General features: G+C 42.8%; 1 protein-coding gene across 11 annotated transcripts in view; it reads left to right on the forward strand.

Moving 5' to 3' along the window:
• The window catches only part of ZNF366 (zinc finger protein 366), a 297,857-nt gene that overhangs the window by 167,154 nt on the left and 117,216 nt on the right, over positions 1-13,487 (forward strand). For 8 of the 11 annotated variants that reach the window (XM_019728097.2, XM_074328848.1, XM_074328847.1 and 5 more), the window contains one exon: positions 3,244-3,433. The exons of 1 other annotated variant lie outside the window; for it this stretch is intronic. The gene's annotated coding sequence lies outside the window, so the exon portion shown is untranslated. Of the gene's footprint in view, positions 1-3,243; positions 3,434-3,878; positions 4,077-13,487 lie in introns of all 11 variants that reach the window. 2 more of the 11 variants (XM_019728096.2, XM_074328843.1) reach the window with 2 other exon arrangements.

Below are 13,487 nucleotides of genomic sequence, written 5' to 3' on the forward strand. Positions count from 1 at the left end.
AACTTAACATCTTAAGCTAAAAAGCCTATGTTATCACACAGCTAATTTCTTTTTTTTTTAATTTTATTTTATTAAATTTATTGGGGTGACAATTGTTAGTAAAATTACATAGATTTCAGGTGTACAATTCTGTATTACATCATCTATAAATCCCATTGTGTGTTCATCACCCAGAGTCAGTTCTCCTTCCATCACCATATATTCGAACCCCCTTACTCTCATCTCCCACCCCCCACACAGCTAATTTCTGTAGGTTAGGAATTAGCTGGGAGATTCTGGCTCAGGTTCTCTCATAATATTGGAGTCAGGACGAGGGCTGCAGTCATCAGGAGGCTTGATGGGGGCTGGAGGTTCTATTTCCAGGAAGGCTTACTTGGCTATTGGCCAGAGGCCTCAGTTGTAGATCTGCCTGAGTGTTCTCATGACATGGCAGCAGGCTTCTAGAGTGAGTGATCCAAGAGGGAGCAAGACAAAGCTGTAATCTCTTTTGTGACCTAGCCTCAAAAGTCACAAACCATAACTTCCTCAATATCCCTATTGGTGGCATAGGTCACCACTCTTCAGGGTAGGAAGAGACAACACATGGTGTGAATAGCAGAAGGTGAGGATTTTGAGACCCCTGTCAGAGGCTGATTACCACAAACACTCATCAAGGCCAAGGTTCTATGCAGGGAACAACTGGAGACCGAAGAAAAAGTCCCTTTCCTCAAGGAACTTCTACTCTAAATTGAGACTTAAACACATACACAAGTAATGTGAAAAATACCATTGAATTATATAACGTAATTGATGGGACTATTAGGAAAAAGCACTCACTTGATGCATTTCTGTATTTATTTCTTCTACTAGCTTGTGAACTCTTGGCAGAGTATCACTCATCTTTATTCCCCACAGGGCTCAGCTCAGGGCCTTGCCAAAATAGGTGTTTAGTAAATATTTCCTGAGTGAACAAAACCCTGCAGTAAGATCAAGGAAAACTGAAAACTAAGAATAGGCCGTTGGGTCTAGTGATTACATTTCTATTATTTTAATTTTCTAGAGAAACGATTTCAGGACACTATTGGAATAAAATTGAGATTAGAAGGACTTAAGGAGATGATGAGAGTAAATCAAGTTTGGCAATAAAAGGAAGGATAGAGATGGGGTTTCGTTTAAGAGGAAATGGCCAAAAGATCATTTTCTTAGTTTAAGGGAAATTGGGCATTTTTCTAGGTAGTAAGAGAGGAGTCAGAAAGAGGAGAAGAGAAAATGGAACTGAAGAAGAGAATGTTGATAATTGATGGAGCAATGTTCCAGGAAGGAGCACAAATAGAGGACTAGACTTTGAAAAGAAAAGGAGCCTTTCTTCCTTTGAAAAAGGAATGGAGACCAAGAGACATATTAGAATGAAAGGGGAAGTTTTGTTTCGTCATGTTGAATGATTGTTTTTCAGTGAAGTTGGGGTAAGATCATTCTACAGACTGAGGAGATCAAGAGGGGATGAGAGTTTGAGGACACTGGAAGGTGGAAGAGCTGTGGGAAGGAACTGGCGAGGGAGTGACCCTCTGAGGAGCCAGCTGAAGTTTGATCGTCTGGGTCTGTAGGAGAAACAGTGTGCACGGTGGCGTGATGCCCTCTGGCTTCACTCAGCAGGCTGTGAGCAGAAGGATAGGAAATAGATGGAAAATAACAGCTGCCCACACAAATGGCCATAGAGGGAAATCTCGGGAGACTCGGGCCATTTGATTTCCACCCTGACTGATTGTTCCCATTACATGGTGTAATTACTTTCCTTTGAAAATCACTATGAACTTTGGGCTGAGAAGAAATGGCATAATCTGTCACTGAAATGTGTGCTGTGTAGTGGGGAAAATATGGATAGAGTTTGAAATCTTTTTAACAATTCTTAACATGAACAATTTAGAATTCAGTTACTGATTAGTGCTGCTTCAGATCAAATAAATGATGTAAGTATCCTCTTTATAATTCAGCCCACAGGAAATAAACACTTAGTTTTCATGATCTTCCATAGAAAGGTCTTATAATGAGCTACATAAAGCCAACTGCATTTTATGGGAAATAGTCTCAAGCGTATAGGAAATAGTACTGGACTAGGGTTTAGAAGACCTGGGTTCCATTCCAGCTCTGCCACTATTTAAGTGATTGACCATGGATGAGTCACTTAATCACCCTTGAGCCTTAGTCACTCATCTATAAAATAGGAAACTGGATCAGATGCTTTCTAGTGCTTTCCAGCTCTAACATTTCATGGCTCTATGGTTTCCAGTCCATCAAATCACCTGGATTTTCCTGTGTGAGTGTCACACAAGTTGGACACTAGGGGTCACATTTAGATAACCACTCAAAAACACACGTGTCTTAGTAAACATGCCCCATTTCCTTCAATAGATGGCTCTCAGCAGCTAGATGATGATTGACCTGTTTCTCACTAAAAACATCCTTAAATGAAATTGTGTTGTTTCCCTTTTTAGCTAGCTGAGGATTGTGGGGGAAAGTGAGAAGCCCAGGTGTTTCTGACTCAGAGCTTTCCCTTTGGCTTAATGCTATTTTCTTTCTTTCACACATGACCCCAAGGTAGGTCAATCGTTCAGACACGGGACAGATAAATTCTTTCATAAGCTTTCATTTTTTTTTTCCTTTTCCAGTATGCCTTCTTGGCTGGGTAGGTGTTAACCCCAGTGAAATCACTTCTAAAAAATCAGAGTTACCTTCATGGAAAACCATTTTTAATAGCTCCTTATTGAACGATCAGTGTTTCTTCCACAATCCGCTTCCATGGTCTATTGTGCTTTCAGGAGAAGTCACCTAGAGAGATGGGCACCTTCCCCAAATTCTTTGCCAGAAGGTCCCTGAAATCTTTCCTTATCATTTTCCAATTTAAGCATTCCTCTGTCTAGCCTTGGTCACATTTGCCCTGTCTTAATGCTCAATTCTCAGGGAAGATGGGAAATGAAAAGTCATCATGGGAAAGGATAATGTTATAAACCGTTTGTACCCTTAATAGTAATACCTTCTTGCGTTTATATGGCTTTACAGTTTTCAAAGTGTTTTTACAGGTATTGTTTCCTTTTAGTATCACTTTGTAGTCTCAACCACCCCCACCCCACCCCTCATATTTCCTTTGCTAAGAAGTAAAATCCAAGAGGGACACAGGAAGGAAGGTACAGCAGAGAAGGCAGGCAGCCTGGAGAAGTGGGTGAAACATGACAACCTGGATTAAGCCCTGACACTCTTTCTTACCAGTGGTATATCTTTGGGCAAGTCATGCTCACGCTCTGAGCCTGGATCTCCTCATCTGCAAGTTGTGGATATGAATGTCTACTCTACCCACGGGCTCTGGACTTTAAGGAAGATGGTCATTTCTCACCTTCCTGGAACCAGTCGTCCATGTTCAGCTTCCTGGATGAACGTTTAAAGGAAATGCCAGTCTAAGGTACAGTATTCACTGCTGGGCAGAGCTACTGTGCTGGCTGCCTCCCTCCTCTCACTCCTTGTACCTTGAGCTATGTAAACAACGTGGCAGAAAATCAGGAGGACCCTGTACTCCTAGAGATAGCGGGAAGACATGGTTCCTGCCTCCTGTCCTTTGGAGCCTACCTTCCAAAGCACAAAAGACAGTGCTTTCTTCTCCCTTCCTGCTCTTATTCCCCCAGAAGCCCCAGTGCCTCCACCTTTAGTCATCTTGCTGCCCCCAATCCCTCAGCTCAGAGGACTCTGGGCGTGAAGCTTGGGTGCCACAAGAGACGATGGCTTACAAGCTCTTTGCTTTTCCCACTAAAGCTTTATTCCTGCTGCAGTTTTATGGTAACTCTCCCAGGGTAGGAAGTTGTTTAATTTCCTCCAAATCTTTTCTAGACTTAGAATATCCTCTTTTACAGCAAAACATGGTGGAAAGCATTGGCGTTGGAGTTAGAAAGATTTCTGTTTGCTTTCAAGATCTCCAGGCTTCTCATTTGGCAAGTTATTCGACTTCCCCGAGCCCTGGTTTCCTGCCAATGCAGACATGGCCCAGTGTGGAAGCTTGGGGTGCTGAGTGGGGCTTTTCCTCTTGTCCCAGAATCGTGGCTCCACCAAAGGTGAGCAGAGTAGGCACTAAGCACTCAGCATTCCCCAATCAGTGAACAGCCGGTGTGCTTGGGAGGAAAAGAGGGGGAGCCTCTGCCCAATCTGTGGGCCTGGAAGGACATAGAAAGGGATTTCTGTGTTCACACAAAGGAGCTCAAAGGGTAGTGGAGAGACAGGAGCTGTGGGGCTGCCAAGTGGCCTCTGGGTTACATGATGGGATGCCCAGAAGAAGTATCACAGTGTATGCACACGTCCCAAGGGAGACACAGCTGCCCCTTGGAGAAAGGGGTTCAACAGCAGAGGGGAAGGAGTGAAGCCAAACACCACCCTCAGAAAATCTGGAATACCGTCTGTGAGTAGAACACCCAGAAGCAGAGGCCACCAGAAGTACGTAAGAGTTTGGCCCAGAGTCTGAAGGGAGGAGAAAGTTCCAAGGCAGAAAAAAAAAAAAAAAGAAAAAAAAGGAGGAAAACAGTGTAAAGAGCAGATTTACTTTACTCTCATCCTAGAACTGAGGGGAAGAGCTGAGATTGGAATGAAGTTTTAAAATAAGTAAGATTGAGTCTTAGATAAAGCAGTCCCCCGTATCTACATTTTTTGCTTTCTACAGTTTCAGTTATCTGTGGCTAACCACAGTATGAAAATGTTACATGGGAAATTCTAGAAATAAACAATTCATAAGTTTTAAATTGTGCACCGTTATGAGTAGTGTGATGAAATCTTATGCTGTCCACCTCCATCCCACCCAAGACGTGAATCATCCCTTTGTCCAGCATTTCCATGCTGTGTATGCTGCCCATCCCTTTAGTCACTTAGTAGCCCTCTTGGTTATCAGGTTGGTTGAGAGAGAGAGAGAGAGAGAACGAGCTGTTATAATTGTTCTATTTTATTATTAGTTATTGTTAATCTCTTAACTGTGTCTAACTTAAAAATTAAACTTTATCATAGGTACGTATGTATAGGAAAAAACATAGTATATATAGGGTTCAGTATTATCCCATTTCAGGCATCCACAGGATGTCTTGGAACGTATCCCCCCCTGGATAAGGGGGGACTACTAATCAAAATGAGATATAGCTCCAATAACCTTAAGTGGTAAGAGTGTTACAAAAGCTGGCCAAAAAGATATTTATAGACCAGCTACCTGATGGGAAAGGATGTTGTCATGAGAGCCTATTTAGGAAAATTTAAGTATTTAAAATGTTTATATCCTAGTTAACTCTTCAGTAATCCAGTAATATCAATGATTGGTAGTTTATTGTTTTGGTGGCTCTTAAACTCTTTCTAGCTGCTGCTTTCCCTACCATCTAGGTTCTATTTTTCAAAATAGTGTTTCATTATTAGACTTTTTATTTGGTTATCTTACAAATCGCTCTGCTGTTTCCTTCAAAATCCCCGTTTCGCCTAACGAGTTCTGTTTCTTCCTCATCTTGAACATTTTAAAAATTAATTTTAAAATCACTTTCAGATTAATCTAAGATTTATAGTTATTTGAATATAATTGGTTATCTGAGCAAATTGCATTTCCTTATTTGTTTTTGGCTCATCTGAAGTGGAAATTATCTTCAGGTATGCTCTGCATACCTTGGCTGTAGAGACAGCCCTTCCTCTCAGTTTTGAGTTTACATCTGACAGGGTCCTAAGATTTGCCAACTTCTCAACTCTATTTATCTCTCTCTCAAGTCTGGCCACCCAGCTGCATGCAGAACAGCCTGGGAATTCTGATTTTTCGAGGCTAACTCTTCTATCAATAACTGGGATTGGCAGTTGCTTCCAAGCCAAGTCCTTGAACTGTACACAAAGATTTCTCCAGCTTCCAGCTTTGTCCAGGGAGTCCATTCACTTTCCCCACCATGCAGGACCCATGGCCTCTGCTCTGATTCCCCTTTCCCACACACTCCAGTCCCTAAATTGTAAGAAAACCTGATGTAAATTTTGCTTACTCCTTGGGTCACGAAACCCCAATTCCACTAGCACCAAGGGGCCCCCTCTTCATTTCTGACACCTACAGCTTGATCTTTGTTTTTAACTTGACAAATATTGTTAAAATATTTACCCAGTATTTCTGTGTATTTGCCAGGGAGGGAGTCAGATCCAAGGAATATTTTGTGTTTCCCGTTTCTTTAGTGGGAGATGGGCGCAAACTTGGGAAAAAACTTTGATAGATTTTTAGAATCTGGTAGCCTTCGAGGGTATTGGTGTATGGAATACCAGCAGCGGTGACCCATGTATTCTAGAATGGGTATGAAATTAGTCTTGGTGTATTTATTGTTGAATGTTCTGTAAATTCCTGAGGGAATTCAGAAAGGTGGAAAGACAAGAAGATTAAGAGCTGTTTTCAGCACTGGATTTGGGGAAGATATAACCTAATTCTGAGAGTAATGGGCGAGTGCCTCTTTGGTTTAGGGAACTGTTTCAGTTTAGGAGCAAGATGTTTAGGCTGCAGTTGCTGGAGAAGGAACCCACAGTCTGATGCAATAAGCATCCGCCTCACCCTCACCTTGGAGTAATCAGAATGAGAAAAATACAGAAGAAATGCTTTTTGGTATGTATCTTAGGACTTCATTTTTGTGTTTTAATCTACAAAAGAGCTTCTCAACCTCCGCACTCTTGACATTTGGGCCAGATAATTCTTTGTTTGGCGGGGGCGGGGGTGGCTGTTCTCTGAGTTGTAGACTATTTCATAGCATCTCTGGCTTCTGTCCACTAGACATGAGTAGCAACCCCCAACCTTAGTTGTGACAACAAAACAATGTCTCCAGACATTGCCAGATGTCCCTGAGTGTGTGTATATGTGTGTAGGGGTTGGGAGGTTGGGGGGGAAATATCTCCCCTCCCTTCATTGAGAATCTCTGATCTATGAGAACAAGGGATTGTCAGCCTTATCTAATTGGATCAATCGATCGTTTGACAAAGATGTACTGAGAGCTTTCCAGGTGGCAGGCCCTGGCACACAAAATGAGCTTAGATCCTTTCCTGAAAGTGTGCACAGCCTAGTAGCAGCTGAGACACATATGGGAACAAATGTGGAGATTATACTACCATGTCACATAGACAGTATCTGGGGATGGACTGAGGAGAACTTCAGAGAGGCGACAGCACTTGTCTGGAGTTCACCCAGGGGGGCAGTTCAGAACCAAACACGCAGGGTATGAAGGTAAGAGAGAGCCGGCGATGTTCTGAAAATCCAAAACATCCAGCTTCAACATTTGAGAGGGACACTCTCCTTGAGAATCTCCAATTTTGCAAACATCATTTATAAGGCAGAGTTTTCCCCATAAAATTCATTGATGTTTTAAACAAAACTTCTGAGCTAGCATCTCATATCCTTAATGGATTCTACAAATGGGGAGCTAAAGTGTAGAGTCTGTGCAGGGAGATAGTTCATGGTTCCTGACTTCAGATTCTCACTCTGCCCATTACCAGTTGTGTGACTTTGACAGTAACTTTAACTCTCTGTTCCTCAGTCTTCTCAGCTGTGAAGTGGGAATAACAACAGTTCTTACCTCATCAGCTTGCTGTGATGATTCAGAAGGACACACATACCTGTAAAACACTTAGCATAGCTCCTGGCACATGGTATCAATCATTGAAGTCCTTGACTTATCCCTCTGCTGAAACACTGCCATTAGCATTTAGAGATGCTATTATAAATCTAATTTAAAAAAACCTGTGGACCTCACTACCCTATTGTTCTCCTTCTTTTTATAGCAGAACCCTTAGAATGAATTGTCTGTAGATTTATTACCACCTCTTGTTCTCATTCTTTCCTGAAGCCCCGCTAATCAAGCTTTTGACTCCATCACTCTACCACAATGGCCATGGTTGAGGTCACTAGTCTCACGGCTTTCACACTATGTCTATATGCTGAAACTCCTACATTCCTAGCTCCACTCTAGACATCTCTAAACCCCAGACTCATTTATCGTACTGCCTATTCAGTACCTTTAGTTCAAAGTTTGGTAAATATCCTAACATGACAGGGCTGAGACAGAGCCCCTGGTTTTCCTTCCTTCTTTCTGCAAACTGCTCCCTCGAGGCCTCTCCCATTTTAGTGGATGGAAACACTATTCCAATTGCTCAGGCCAAGGGTTTTGGAGTCATCCTGGACTTTTCATTTTCTCTCCTGCCCCACCTCTAGTTTACTAGTACATTCTATCAGCTTGACCTTCAAAATATATCCAAAATCTGACCATTCCTCATCCCCTCTGCTGCTTACCACTCTGGCCCACACTGCCATTGTTACTCAGCTGGATCCTAACTGTCATGTTCCTGATCTCCCCGACCATCCCAGTCCCTGTGATGGCTGCTTGCATGTGGCCAGGCTGTGGTGCCCAGTTGTTTGATCAAATGCAAGTCTGGATGTTGGACTCAAGACTGCAGCATCACATCTTTTTGTTTTCAATTTTTTTCATTGTGATAAAATATATATACAACATACAGTTTACCATCATGACCATGTTAAGTGTACAGTTCAATGATATAAAGTACATTATAATGCTGTGCAGCTATCACCAACATAACTCTTTTCATCTTGTAAAACTTAAAATGAGTACCCATTAAAGAATAACTCTCTATTTCCCCCTTCCCCCAGCTCCTAGAAACCATTTTACTCCAAATACCTCATATAAGTGGAATCACACAGTATGTCCTTTGTGACTGGCTAATTTCACTTAGCATAATGTGTTCAAAGTTTATTTATATTTTGGCATTTTAAACAGCACAAAAGCTGAGTATTTACAATAACCTGTGAGGCCCTTGGTGCTAGCCTGCCTGTCCTTTTGTAATGCTGTCTCGTACTCTCCCTTTCAAGCAGGTTCAAGTTAAAAAGTGTTGTTATAAAGATAAAGTGAATACTAGTATGGACGTATGTGGACAATACAATGACAGGAAACAAATGACATATCAGAGGCCTAGTGAGAGTCAGAATTGAGAACTGGTTAGTTGAGGGTCAAGGCTTTTCTTTCTCTCAGGGTTCATGGTCTCTCTTTGTTCTGCTCCCCTCCCACCCCACCACCGTCTCTGCTCTCTTCTCCTCTGCCCTCCTCTGCTTGCCCATATTGTTCGTGAACGCCAAGTGACTGACTCACGCCCCAAGTCATCCAGTCGTTTAGCAAGTATTAAATAAGAGCCTAATCTGAGGCAGGCTCTGATCTAAGCCTGTGGCTAAAGCAGTGAAGAAAGCCAACAAAAATGCTGTCTTTTTAGAGCTTACATTAGAGTATGTGTGTGTGTGTGTGTGGTGGGGGAAGTGTTGAGGCTAGAGGGGAGATATAAAAATAAACAAGGTGCATATGCAAAGTAGATATTACATCACATGGTTAAAGTGTCTCAGAAATAAAGCCAGGAAGAAGAATAGAGAAAAATCAGAGGGGTATGATACCAAATAAGGTGGCAAAGGAAGGGCTCCTTGAGATGACTGTAAGAAAGCCCGCAGGAAGGAAGGAAATAAGCTCAGAGAGCAGGGCAGCTGAGGAGAGTAGGGGTGCGATCAGATTGCTGCGAGGCAGGGAGCAGATTAGGAAGGGACCCGCGGGCTCTGAAGGTTTGGGCTTTTATTTTTGGGTGAGATGGGGAACTATTGGAGGGTTTTGAGAGGAGGAATTCTGTGCTCTCTCTCACACGCTAACAGGATCACTCCGAGCGCTGCATGGAGGACAGACTGTAGGGAGATAAGGACAGGAGAAGGCCGTCCATTTAGAAGGCAATTCCAATAATCTGTGAGCTAGGGCAGCTCAGACCAGTGTGAAAGCAGCGAGAGCCCCTTACTGCTCTGCTGTGATTTGAACCTGATTCTTTGTAAAGGAATGGATGAGGCAGAGACCAAAACATAATCAAAGTCCTCTTTTAGTACTTCTACAGAAGGTTGCCACACCATCTATGAGCAGACAATCACCACATTTGACTACCAAAGCCTCATCTGTAACCCACCTTACCCTCTCCTTGGGGTATTGGATAGCATGGTTCTAAATGGGGAAACAAAATTTTAACAAAAATTGTTCAAAGAATTAATTAATTAGAAAGGTGCCTTTGCATATTGCACAGGCTTTTATCTCTATTCTGAAATTACTTGATAACTCCTTCCAGGAGTTATCCTGTTGATATGAAACAGATCATAATTGCCTTAGTGGATACCAGAGAAAAATTATGCTGGAAGGTATTAATCTCTCACAGACCTCACCATTTATCTAGTTGATGCAAAGGGCCTTGAGATAATTTTAAAACTTTTTTTCATCTTATCTTAAGAAGATAAATGAAACGAATTGAAACATTGGAAAACGTATTAAGATAGTTTGAAGATTATTCTAAGTAGGAAAATAAGATAACCTCCAGGATTCTCACTTTAGAGGACTCATTCATTCCCTTAACTCACTGGGCCTCTTCCTTTTGTGCATAGTAGGGCCTCCAAGGACAGAGGGAGGAGGAAGCGGCCCCTGGTAACACGTCATCTTTGCAGCTTTTAGATGGTGCGAGTGAAGCTGCGTCTGTTCGGGGCCAGTAAAGAACAGAAGGAACCAGACATCCCAGAAGCTGCACCTGCTTCTCAGAGTCACCCTACAACGTGCCTCAGAGTTTGGAGTTTTGGAGGAGGGAAAGAAGGCCTGAACAATGGCTTGGGAACCATGTTAGGTGTAGGTTTGTAGGCCTTGAGCACAGATCAGTGATGGGCAGCGCACAGGGAGAAAGGGGCCCATCCGTCTTTGCTACGGTGTCCATAGTCCCATTTAGAATAAAAGATTAGAAATTTCCCTCCATGTCACTGCTTCTCAGATATGTGGATATTAACCTTTGGTGCCTAAAAGGCCATGGCCATTTTTCTTTGGCTTTCTCCTATTCATTAATATGCACTTAAGTTGAAAGACTACACAGTCCCATAGGAATACATGAAGCCATACTCACTTTAAAGGAAATAGAATACAGGTTGTAAAAATATATGAACTGTCCCTCGAATAAAAAACTATTGCTCACCTTGGGATGAAATAAAGGCTCTGAAAATGAGTAAGGAGGTTCAGGATGCCCCAGGGCAGACTTGGGCTGCTGCCTGTCTCTGGCATTCCCTGTGGCAGAGAGGCTATCCAGACCCATCTCTCATCTGGATGGAGGGCTGGTTGGGGTACCAGTTTCATCTTTAAGGACAGCTTGCCAGCTTGTGTACAGGGTGTGTAAAATGACTGTCAGCTGAGCTGAAGGGAATCTTTGCCACGCTGATGTGTCCTGCATGAGGATTTGCCAGACTTAAAGGCTTAAGATGACTATGACAGGAGTATTGGAAACCACTGGGCAATTCATACCACAACTGGTGGTAGCCCCCTGGTTCCCATAAGAAAGACAGAAAGTAGGAAGGAGAACTCCAGGCTGGGTTCAAATACTATGGCCCCAACCCCAGCTTCTCCTTTTGGGTTGAATAGTCAGGCTGAGCCTAAGAGGAGAAAGACAGAAGCTTGACTTTCTCCAAAGTGGACTGTAGTGGGTTAGGAGGAGGTGGTTTGTGACCATAGTGAGTACCCAGGATGCTCTGGAACTGATTATAAGGCTTGAAATAAAATTATTTATGCATCCGTCACCCTCAAGAAGGAGAGATTTCCTTTCTCTGAAGACCCAGGCTAAAGACACCACTTGTTCTGGGGGCTGTGTTTTAAAAGGTGTTTTGTTTGCCTCTACTAGAATGAGCTAGAATGCCCTGAGGTTTGGTTCCTGGGGCAGGAGACACCTTTCTGGCATTGTTTTATGGTTGGAATCCCAAGGCCAAAGCCAGAGGAACGTGTTAGGGTAAGTTCAGCAAGCAGGCCTGGGAGCAAACTGGGGATGTCTAAGAGATGGAGGAGGCAAGAGCAAAAGAGTGAGCAGGCAGGTGGAATGGGCACTGGGAGTGGGCACTGGGACAGCAGGCTGAGGCTCCCAAGAGCCCAGCTAAGTGGGCAGCAGTCTGGTGAAAAATGAGGGACAAAACAAGCAGTGGGCTTTTATTCCTCGTGCCATAGTGAGGTGTTCAGGAGAAGCCTTATCAGTCTCAGTGTCTTTTTACCCTCCCCTTAGGAAAGAGAGCCCAGTGCCATGTTTCTAAAATCTGAGAAGCCCTCAGACAACAGCCTGTGCCAAAAGGACACTACACACACACACACACACACACACACACACACACACACACACACCTCTGGGAGGGGAAGTAAAGAGCTTTCATATTTGCAAGAGGAAGTTTAAATGGGGTAGTCCCTGGGGTGGGGAACAGTGGGGGGAAGGGATTAAGATGATAGAGGGTAGATCTGGACATAGTGAGGTACAAGTGGCTGAACCCAGAATGTCTTGCTCAGGGAGTCCCCTGACCCTGGGAAGATGGAGGGAGAGCAGCGGGCATTGCAGCTGAGAAAGCAGACTGGAGTTGCACTTGATCTCCAGGTGCAGCCCACCCTCCTTCCCTTGGGACGCGTCCACATCCCACTCCACGCTAACTCGTTCTCTGACTTATAACCCAGCACTCAGGTTTCGCAGTCTTTTCTAACCATCCCTTTGTCCAGACTTTGCAAGTTCTGCTTTTGCATCTAAGTGTCAAGACACAAGAACCTTTTCAAAGGGCAGCCATCCTTTGGAATTAAACCTCTTCATAGTAATCTGTTAAACTGCAAACATTTCAGGGTTGGCATAAAAGATAGCCCCAGTAGAGCCAAATCCCCACTGTTTAGCATTTCCCAAAGTTCTTGCCCTCTTTTTGTCTTTGCACTATATACCTATGTTTACATATCGTCCAGAAATATTCTGCACTAAATTATGGAGTAAGTTTGTTTTCAGCAATAATGCAAATGCCTGAAAGTCTTCAGACTCTCAAACAACTAATTTCTACTTTCTTTCTGCTATTCATATGTAAAAAGGGAAATTTTACTTGATGCTGTTTTGAGTCCTCACCATAAAAACAGTCATCTCAGTTGATTGGCTGAAGTGGAAAACTAAATGTTAGTTGATTTTCAAAACAAAGTTTCCACTCTGAATTCCCACTGTTCACAAGTGATCACATGCCTTGTTGTGAAATTAAACTCAGAAAGAAAGTCCCTACTCACTGTATTAATTCCAAAAGATAATGTGGCCATAGTAACCTCCTAGTCATACTGTAGTAGCCACACAACTTGGAGTAATTTTTTCTGCATTCATTTATGACGTCTGCACCTCTATTTCCACAAAGGGTCTGAGGCAATCCTTTGGAATATCAATAAACGTCTATCTCCACCTCACATATGTAACAATAGCTCACAGTAGTACGGAGACATTTTCATTTAAAAGGTATTTAAATGATTTTATCTAAAGCTAAATATATATAACACATATTATTGAAAATAACTATACTTCTGTACATTACCATGTTCCTGAATAGTGTAATTCCATGGTACTTGAAATTCACCATTTTGAACTTCACATTATCATGAGCAAGT

The sequence above is a fragment of the Rhinolophus sinicus genome, linkage group LG03, assembly GCF_036562045.2.
Source record: "Rhinolophus sinicus isolate RSC01 linkage group LG03, ASM3656204v1, whole genome shotgun sequence".
NCBI lineage: Eukaryota > Metazoa > Chordata > Mammalia > Chiroptera > Rhinolophidae > Rhinolophus > Rhinolophus sinicus.